The sequence below is a fragment of the Melospiza melodia genome, chromosome 3 (genome assembly GCF_035770615.1).
Source record: "Melospiza melodia melodia isolate bMelMel2 chromosome 3, bMelMel2.pri, whole genome shotgun sequence".
Lineage (NCBI taxonomy): Eukaryota > Metazoa > Chordata > Aves > Passeriformes > Passerellidae > Melospiza > Melospiza melodia.
Genome location: NC_086196.1, coordinates 70,564,308 through 70,575,000, shown reverse-complemented (window position 1 = coordinate 70,575,000; position 10,693 = coordinate 70,564,308). Strand labels below are relative to the sequence as shown.

General features: G+C 36.5%; 1 protein-coding gene across 1 annotated transcript in view; it reads left to right on the top strand.

Moving 5' to 3' along the window:
- USH2A (usherin) overlaps positions 1-10,693 on the top strand; it is a 374,541-nt gene that overhangs the window by 204,761 nt on the left and 159,087 nt on the right.

Below are 10,693 nucleotides of genomic sequence, written 5' to 3'. Positions count from 1 at the left end.
CACTTCATTTTTTCTGAAAACCTTTCTCTGTGAAAGTGCTTGTTAAAAAACTGGAAGGAGCTTTATTTGGGCTACTTTGCCATTCTGTTCTGTATAGGTATGTTCTAGTTTTCCAGAAAAGTATTTGTTTCTAGCAAACAGCATATGGAGATCAAACAGGACTTCAGGAATTGAGGGCTCTGTCCCAGTTCTGCAGTGCTCAGGCTTTGGGCTCAATACAGTGTAAGGAAATGTTGTTTTGCCTCAAGTAATTTAAGGCCCAGTACTTGCTTGGGAGGAGCCTTAAAGAGGAATTTGGTTTGCAATTGGTTGTTCCAAGCCATAAAATACTAATGCTACCAGAGCACAAACAGCTTTTCCCTCTTCAAGTGTAGTTAAAGTTCTTGTTATCTGATACACTCCCAGTTCTCAGAGGACTGGAGAAGAAAGAAAGAAAGGTGACAGAGTCAGGCTTATTTCCCTCAAATAGTTTCCTCATTCATTCCTATTTATTCCCAGGTTTGTTCAGATAGAATACAGGATCATTTTTAATTGCACCTGAGTGTCTGAAATTAAGTTTTAGGACAGGAAGAATCAGGTATTACCTCTTTCCAGAGGAGAGATTTGGAGGAAATTCTTATCTTCCTGCCTCTGTCAGATGACTGCATTAGCACAAAATTAATCCAAATCTGTGGCCCCCAAGATGTTGTGATGCATTTGAATGTGAGTTTGACCTAAAGAGAATCCTTAATTAACTGTATGTCCTTAGGGAGTTTCATAACATGAAGTTGCAGAGTTATACTCAGAACTCTGTTGCTTATGAATGTAGAAATCAATGTGTGTTATTTTCAGTTTGGGGTTGTTTCTTGAGGGCTTTTTTAATACTTATCATAACTTCTTTTGATGACACATCATCTAAGGTCCATACTTTTCAGCAAGATAGTTAATCAGCTATTTTTGTAAAGAAAAGAAAAATTTTCTGCTTACTCTGCTTCTTTAGGGATCGTGTACCAGGAAGGTTCTTTGCAGCCCATTCATTCTCTTGGCAAAGTGGAGAAATCTAACAGCAGAATGCAGCATAAACAAGTAGACTTTTGCATGTATGCATCAGAATGTTGCCCATCAAACCTTTTTAGTTTAATATTTACTATATATATGATTAAATAGAATAAAACTCAGACCATCCATTCATTTAACTTCTATAAGAAAGTTCCTCTTATAGTCTTGAACTTGGCACAGTGTACCCAATACTTTCAGTAACCTTTCCAAACAGAAGTCAAAAAAGGAGTGTTAAGAATCCACCTAGAGCAAAAGGCAATGACTAGGGGACTGCACCACCTGCAGATGGCAACAGAAGTGGGAAAAGGAATGCTAAAGCCCCTTCAAGTTCCTAGCCTGTCTTGTGCTGAAGGCTTGAGAATGAGGAACACAAGTAATTACAAAATGCTTACCAACTTCTGCAGCAGAAAGATAAGCTCCACACTCTCACTGTGAATGTGGGACCCCTTAGCTGCTTTTCCAAGCCAGCTATTAAGGAGATTTTTCATATTCCATCCCCTTCCTCTCTTATTTTGTTTGTCTTTTTAGTTCTAGCTACAGACCTACAACACTACTCCTAAAGATATAGAAGGGGGAAACAAAGAGGATGCATAAGTCATTTTCAAATAGCCATATTTATTCTGTTCACCAGAGCAGGAGTTTTTGGGTATTTTGCCTTGGAATTGTAGGGCATTTAAATTTTGATCTGCCTGGCTAGAAAACTCATGGTTTTACATGCACTTCAGGATGATTATTGAGTAGAGTTTAGTCAAGCTTCAGTAGGTTTTGAGCAGCTTCACAATGCACCATCTAATAGCATAATTCCTGTCAGTATCAGGTATGCTGTTCTTTTCTTTTACTTAATACAGGTGTCTCTGAGGAAGACAAAATTAAAGTCACTCTCTAATTCCTACATCTGACCATTTCTTTGGTGAAGACTCTAGCATCAGACCACAGTTGGTGTTTTAATTATCTTCAGCATCACTGTATTCCCATAGTTATGTTTTTTTGTCACATGTACATTGTCTGTCTTGTACTTTGTAATTTATTTGGTTTCGTGTGATAAAGCTGACACATGGGGCTGAACCCCATTTTTGTGAAGAATGTATTATCAGTTTTTAACAGGCAGAAATTCCTAGTCACTGCCTAGAGCAGAATTGGCTCCAAGACTGTTTCTACTCCCTTGGAATAGTCTAGGGAATAATAGCAATCTTCTAGAGATGGCTCTGGTAAACTGTATTGAGTAAAAGGGAATTTGCCAATCAGTTTTCCTACAAAAACAGTCTTTTAGTTAATGAATGTCTTCCAGTGTTTTAACCCACATGAAGACTACATTGACTGTGCTTAGGTATCTATGGTAACTGCTAAATGCAAAAAAACAATTTATGGCATTAAACACAATTATTAATGTCAATGACATAACCCAAACAAGATATATACAATCTGGCTAGAGCTTCCACAGATAAAAAAAAATTGAGTTTGAATATTTCTATGTGTTGGCTTTAAACAAATAAGCCTCTCTTTACAGACCAATATAAACCCCATCTCTTTTCTCTGGTAGAGAAAACGTGATGAAAACTGGGATTTTTTAAAGACAAGAATTTTTAAAAGTTTTTCTTTGCACTTTATAAGGGGGAATCAAATTTTATTTTGACTATGTAAGTTACTGGTGTGATATCAGAAGTATCATTATAGGGAAAATTGTGTGCACTTGATGTGGCTGTTTGTGTAACTCCTCATGTTTTCTGCCCTAAATAGTCTAGAGGGAGGTAATTTATAAGTAAGTACAACAAACAGTCACCTAAGTAATTCTGTGGTTCTTTCAATCTACAAGTGCATCGCTTATGATGCCTCATGAAAGGTGACTGGAAAAACCAAAAGAATGTCGTATGTCAGACAAAAATCCTAGATCAAGTTTAGAGCTTCATTCCTTCCAAAGTATTACAACTAACTGTAATGGCATTTGACAGTATTGACTTTTTTTATATGACTTCTTTTCGCTAACTCAGCATTCTGAAAAAATAAATAGTGTTCTCCCTCTGTGATTGAAAGGGTTAAATAGTACCAATTCATTACCACTCACAAAAGGATTTATTTTCTTCTCATAAATCAGTTTTATTCCACATTTTTATTATTCCCTTGGGTCAGCTGCTCCAATTGAAATCAATACAAGTGCAAGTGACACAATCAATCTAGATATTTGATTATGGATTTGAGACTCCAAGTTCTGCTCTGTGTGTTTAGCTAGTCTCCTTCTGATAGTGTCCCTGGAGAATGGAAAATTCTTATTGGCATCCATGAATTATGGGCATAGATTCAGAAACCAGATACTGTGATAATCTCCATTTATGTACTGCTGCAGCTAGAGAAAGAATGTTCTAACAATGGAGAAGGAAACTTGATGGTTTAAAAGCTAACTGGTTTTGATTTTTTTTTTTACTGTATAAAGTCCCTCATGAAATAAACTTGATAGAGTCTCATAATTTGTCTATAAAACCCCTCAAACAAAATGGATGAAATCAGTAACTATACGACAGTAACTTAACTGTCATCAGCTTAAGATTGCAAGTGCAGCAAATGCTTTTGATCTTTGACGTCTCATGTCGAATGTGATGTTTTCTTACTTGGATTACTTAACTGTGCTAGAACACTTCCTCTTGTTTGTACCAGGATAACAGTGCTTAGACACTGGAAACCTTTTTGAAATCCAGAGAAACTGGTTGTACTCATAGAATGTTTTCCAGAGTTTGGTTTAGGTCATGAGCTGCATTCTTACTGTGTGTCTCTAAAACACCCTGTACAGTGTGCAGTGTAGGGGCTCCAGGACTGATGCCTCTTTGTGCAATTGCAGAAGAATGGAGTTAAAGTAGAGATGAATACAATTACAGCAGAGATTTAACACTATACTGAAACGCACTGTTATAAACACACTGGAAGGTCTAAATGAGACTGACTCAGCTGCAAGACTCATTAGATGTTTCTGTGTTTATGAGAGAGTAATGAGAAAAACTAAAACAGTAATTAAAATCAAAAAGGTTTCTTCTTGGCAGCTTCATCAACAATTACAGAGGTTTTTTAGTCCAAAGCCTCATGGCACTGAGCTGAAAGCTCCAAAGGGTAGATGAGACCACACACTGAAGATTCCTTCCTGCCTGCCACCATGACAAAGCCTAATCTTGGCTGCAGTCATTAGCCATCCATGGGGTCTGTGCTAACTTTCTTGTATGAGCTCTCACATCAAGCTGTGGGCTTTATTCATATTTCAGTCTGTAGAATTAATGAGCACATAAATGTACATTACTTAGTGTTTGTAATACTAATAATCACTTATTTCTACTGACAGGAACATGCTTTCATCATAATGATTACCCCTGCTTTGCCTTAGGGTTCTTGAAGTGCTCTGAAAATTTTCATAGAATCATATAACAGCTGAGGTCAGAGAGCACCTCTAGGGAACAACCAGTTCAAGCTCTCTTCCGCAGGGTTACTTGGAGCACATTGCCCAGGAGAGTGTCCAGCTGGCTTTTGAGTATCACCAAAGTTGGAGACTCTGAGCAACTTCTTCTAGTGTTTGACCAATGTCAAAGTTAAACAAGGTTTTTTTATAGGTTTAAAGAGAATTTCTTGTATTTTCTGTATGTACTCATTTGTTTTTTTTCTGCTGCTGTGCATTGCTAAGAAATGTTTGGCTACTTTATGCCTTCACAACAGATATTTTAAATATTTTACACATTTTTAAGATCCTTCCTCCTCTTCTTGAGGCTAAACAACATAGTTCTCTCAAATCCTCTTTGTGTGACATATTCTTCAAGGCTTTAATTATCTTTGCATGGACTCCACTCCAGTAAGTCCAGATCTGTGTTATGCTGGGGATCCCAGAACATGATGAATTCTCCAGATGTGTGTCACCAGGCTGAATAGAGAGGAGGAATCCCCTTCCAATGTCAGTCAGACAGTGTACACATTCTCCATGTCTCAAGACAATCTAAGATAGCTCTACCAAATCTGAGTCTGTAAGAAGCCTCTTTGAGTGGTGACTTGAATACCAGTCAGAAACTGATTGTCAGAAACTGGGTCTTCTATGTTTCATATTTCTGCTGCACATGCCAACAGAGATTTTGATCTTGTTCTTCAAATATTTTCCATTTTTCAGTTTTAAAACTAAAGGCTTCTTTCCCAGGGGAAAAGAAAAAAGATAAAATTTTTCAATGCAGATAATGTGAAACTCTTCTTATTTACAGGAAAATTAATATTTTGGATTCATAATTTTTCCAGTTTCCCACAGCTCTTTTAAATTACCCATTTTTACTAATTCAGCAACTCTCCTAACCCATGAGAGTGAAGTTTTCATATGTTAAGAGAGTCTTTTAAGTTTTGAACTCAGTTTGATGGGCTGTGACTATGATATGTCCATAGGAACAATACATCTGTCAGCTCAGGGGAAGGGGAACAAGACAGTAGTGGTTCAGACATTGCGGCGAAAGTCAGCAGTGTGCCCATCTGGAAAAAAAGAAAGAAAAAAGCAAACAAAAAAAAATCCTCCAAAACAGAATGCCAAAACATAAAAACCAACTCAGTCTCAAAACATAAAATGCCCCAAATAGTTTGTTGAAAAGGTAGGTATAGCATCAAAGCCAAAGTGCTTCACAAGTCAATGTAACAATTGAGATGACAATTTGAGAACAGTTCATTATTACAGTTCTTAAGAAAAGAGAGTTGCCAATAAGGCCAGAGAATTATTTTGGCTGGTTTTCTACTGAGATAATCAAACTAATGGAAAGTGGTTTTTTTTATTCTAAATACTCCATTAGAAACAATGAGAAAGGAAGAGATATAGAAAAGTCTTAGCTGGGAGGAAAGTCGCATTTGTGGTAGTTAATGAGGCTGAAGAACAGGCAAAACTAACAGGCAAAAGAACACAAAGAAGTGTGCATATTTGCAGAATTTCCCACCAAAGATGTGGTGTCAAAGAGACACAAATTTGCTGTGTCTCAAATAGGGACAGAAACTGGTGACAATGAGGATGAGCTCAGAGGAAAAAGGCCGAAAAAATGAGGTTTTGTTTCATTTTTATTTTGGTATTCTAATCTTATTAACTTTTTCTGTGGCCCAAGGTACAAGGCTTAAATTCTGTATGCTTACAGTAATATAAAGCAGGCATAAAACCAACTGTGTTTGAGAGTTAACTAAGTAATCTTTGTATGGATCCTCACATGAACTGTTCCTTGAGCTGGATTTTTGCTGCCTTTAGTCTTTGACTAGTCTTCTACAGTGGTAATGGTTCTGCTTCTGTCTGCTTGAATATTGTAGGGCAAAATGTTCTGTAATTTAAAAGAGGTTATCAGGACACAATGGAGCTATATCTAAAGTATGGATTGTTATTAATTCACAAATGCAGTGATATTAATAGAGTTACTTGGTATTTGCCCACACTTGTGAAATATGTGTCTTTCTCTGTTTAATGCACAAAAAGGAAACAGATAAATTTATTACCTTTTCCCTTAAAAACATAAATTTTGATCCTGATGGAAAGAGTAACTTTAAACGTGACCAGATTTGGGAAAAAAAAGTTCTTAAAGGTAAGATGAATGTGTTTAGTTTGTATTATTTCTTTGCCATGAGAATGATTTCATGTTGAACCATTTCCTGTGCTCCTCACAACCTTTGTCACATGAATAAGATATCAGGATGCTAATGACTAATATACAGTATTCTGTGTCTGCTGATGCTATACTGTACTGCTGTGACCTTTGCAATATTATGTATTCTGATTGGCTGTGCATTTCACCTCTTCCCCATGAGTTAATAAGGCTGTAAAAAGGAGAGAACTTGAAATCGCCAGCCAGTCAAATTACAGAATATTGAAAAGGTCAGAGCAGCACAGCACACAGAAAAAAATTATGGAATATATGAGGCATTAAAATTCTTGTGACAATGATTATAACAAGAATGGAAAAGGATACCCATTTATGTTATTTCAATCTAGTGAACCCCATAGGATGACAGACCCAAGACAGCAGTAATTTACACACCACTGCTTCACAGGAGCTTAATTCCCCTATTTACAGGGGTGCTCAGTCACAGGAATGCACATCTGCTTGGGAGTCCCCTGCAGAGTGTCCACTCAAAACCATCCTGAACCTTCAAGTACAGATACTCAACAGCTAGAGTGCTCTCTGAAGCTTAGCATTTTAAAACAGTGATTTTGAATGCAATATATGTATTTGTGTGTCTTTGTTTCAACTATACATCACTTTTTAGTATATTTGTGGATATTCTTTAGCCCTCATTTCTTCATATGAATCTTTTCCTGAAAAACGGACATACTTTGGTCTGGCATAAACTGGGAGTAAACTGGGAACAGCAGAAGTATTTCTCAATTAGCCTTAGGCAACGGAGTCCTGCAGATAATTTTGGGGAGTTATGGAGAACTGAGCAGGAAGGCTAGTGAAAGAACAAAACCATAACTATGCAAAAATATAGAAAGATTAAGGAGCTTGGGGAAGCCCTTCATGTCTGCAAAGAATTTAGGTTTTCTTAGGAGGTTATAGAGAATAGAGTCTCTTTGCCCTCTCTTGTCAGGATTTATCTTTTTGTGCAGGTGTTTGCATGCCTTAAGCATTTGTGGATGTGGTGAGCCATTCATGGATGTGTAAGAATTTGTTTTCTACCCATTTAGGTTGTTCATGTTAACAGAATTGTGGGGGAATCTTGCTTGTTGGGGTGCTGGAATCTTGCTTGTCGGTTCCTGGCAGGAATTACAAGGCAGAAACGAGGAGGTGTTCTGGTAGGAAGCACTTGTCTGAAGTAGAACAATGTCTCTTAGGACTCCACACTGTCTGAGGTCACTGCTGTTTGGATCTGCAATGGACTCGTGCGCAGCATGGAGAGAAAAACACCCAGGAAAACTGGACAAAGGGAGGCCTCATCCCCTTATACTCACAAATTGGGTCCACAGTGAGGCAGTCTGGGCAGGAATGGCATGGAATGATATGACAGGGTTATCGCTGTATCGCTTTCGGTCAGGCTGAACCTGTGTGTCTGCATTTTCCAGCCCACTGAAAGCACAGTTTAGGCAGTGAGAAGTGGCAAAGCTCCATATTGCAAGTCAGCCACAGCAAGACCTGCATTTTAAAAATGTTCTTCTAATATTTTATTTGCCAGCAGCAGCAACTTCCTTACTGCTGGGAATTGGGATAAAACACCTTTTGTCTGTATAAAATTTGGGCTAGGAAACTTGCAAGTACTCTGTAGCTTTTTATTAGAAGCAATGAAAAATTTTGAGCTGCTATGTTGTCTATCTCATTGTAAATTTGCAAGTTCATTTTTGAGCTGAATAAAATGGTTATGTAATTACATACTTCTCCTAATTATTGGGTAATTATATACTTCTTATAATTGCCGAGTAATCACTCTGCTATAACTAGAATTTAATGTTACAACTAATTGTATAATTACTGTATATTAATGTTGTTATCCAGGCAACTTGGAATAGAGTGTTATCCTTTTAATTCATTTTCTGTTACTCAAAACTGTATTTTTAAAATATAGTATAGTTAGCCATTGGAAGAAAGATTAAAAATGGAATAAAAGTATCAGCAGAGGAACTACACAGTTTCCTACCAGGCTGAAGTGGATGAAATTAAAATATTAACAAGCTAAATCTGTACTGTTGATAGGAAAATTTTAATTTTCACATGAATATATAAATTGCTGTTAGACAATTTCTTGTATGCTTGAGGTTTGACTCTATCCTATGTGCTGATCTGTTAACACTGTATTTTTTAACTTTCCCAGACGTTGGAGGTGCAACGTTTGAAAATGTATCTTTTTTTTTCCATAGCCAACTGAGTCCTTAAATGTTTAATGTCACTAGGATCTTAAGAATGTGTATTTCAAATATTGTTGCACAATCTTCACAAATTATAAATCACAAACATTGCAAAAACTGTGATAGATAATAGGAGAAATGTGCATTGTTGGACTGTATCTTCTCCCAAATCACAGGAACAGTTTCCCAAAGGTGCAGAAGGAGGGTTTGATACACTATTTAAAAGCTGAGATCAAGTAGGGCAGATGCATTTTTCTAGTGCTGGTTGAGTAGCCCAAGTACATAAGAGTAATCTCTGACAAAAACCTTTGCTTCTGCAGCATTCTATAAGTGGAATGTGTAAAATGTGGTTGTTCTTGCATGTAAAGAAGCTTTACTTCCATTGCTGTACCTAAAACAGGATAAACTCTCTCAGGTAACCTTCAGTGAAATCCAAAATGAATCCATCAAGCTTCATGAAATCATTTTACCTTCATGCTACCATCGTCTGTCTGGGTGGTCTGGTGCTATGGTAGGGTCCAATCCAGGTAGAACTTGAGCAATGAGGAACTAGGCTGCAAGGCAGATTTATAAAAAAGAGTATTGCAAATCTGTCCCCTTCCCCAAAACCTCAAAAAATAAGCTTTTTGTATGTTACAAATAGAATAACTGAAAATACCAGTGTTGTTCATAAACACCAAAAAAAGGAAGGGCTTGGATTTGTACCATAAATGAACCAAATTGTTCATAGGAATGTCCAAATTAGAGGAAAGTCCAGATCACTCATCCGTGGAAAAATGTAATGTCAGCATGACTGAAAGGTACTGCAAATACACCTCAATGCACATCATAGAAACATGGAATATTTGAAAAATTGTTTCTGATTTAATAGCAGTTTGGTTTTAATAGTTCATTTGAAACTTGCATCAAAATGAGTAAGTCCAATGAGTGTCTCTTAAAAAACTAATTTTAAAATTGATTTTTCTAGGTTTTTTGTAATTCTGTCTTATTTAGATTTTGTAAAAGACTCAGATGTAAATATTGAATCTTCTAGCTGTGACAATGTCTTAATTGATTTACAATAATTTTACAGTTATAGTCTGTTTACTCTTGTTCTCATACCTGTGGTCTTAGTGTGTTATTCTGCTGTTGTTTGTAATAAAGAATTTTTATTGACTTCAGTGTGAGAGCTCTCCATGGAGTGATGGATAGTAATATCAATTGTTTATTTGGCACTTCATGTACTCAAAATATAAGATGATATTTAAGTGAGTCAGCTTGGCTCTGAGATATGTGACTAAGGTCTTCATTAAGTCAAAAAAATGTTACTTGACACATATAATTTTTTATTTTCTAGTCTAATTAGGTATTTTGGAAAGGTTTTGTGGTTGTTTTTTTGGTTTTTTTTTTTATTTTTGTAGGGTAGAATATTGTCTTATCTTAAGTTTGAGATCTTAAAAGGGTTGCAAAGGACATGTAGGTTGCTGTGGTGTCCTCTGATGATTTCAACTGATAAACTGAGTACTTCAAATCCTTGTTTTGTCTTTGAGAGAACTGCAGGCCATGCTGGAAAACCTCTGTTACTGCAGACGACTGTTTGTTATGCAATGGAATTAGGTTATCAACTCCTAAGTTAAGCATTTTTCTAACAAATTCAAAATGTTTTGCCAGTCTTTCATGGGTATAAGAATTATCATTAATGTTTGGAATCTGCAATTATCACAGAACTGTTCTGGAACTTGTGTTCACTGTATATAGCAATCAGCTTTGCAACTGGTTGTTTTGTGTATTGGTTTATTTCCCGAGATTTACAAATGTTACAAACTGTTGGCAAAAGGAGGAGAAATTGTGAATAATCATTTTTCT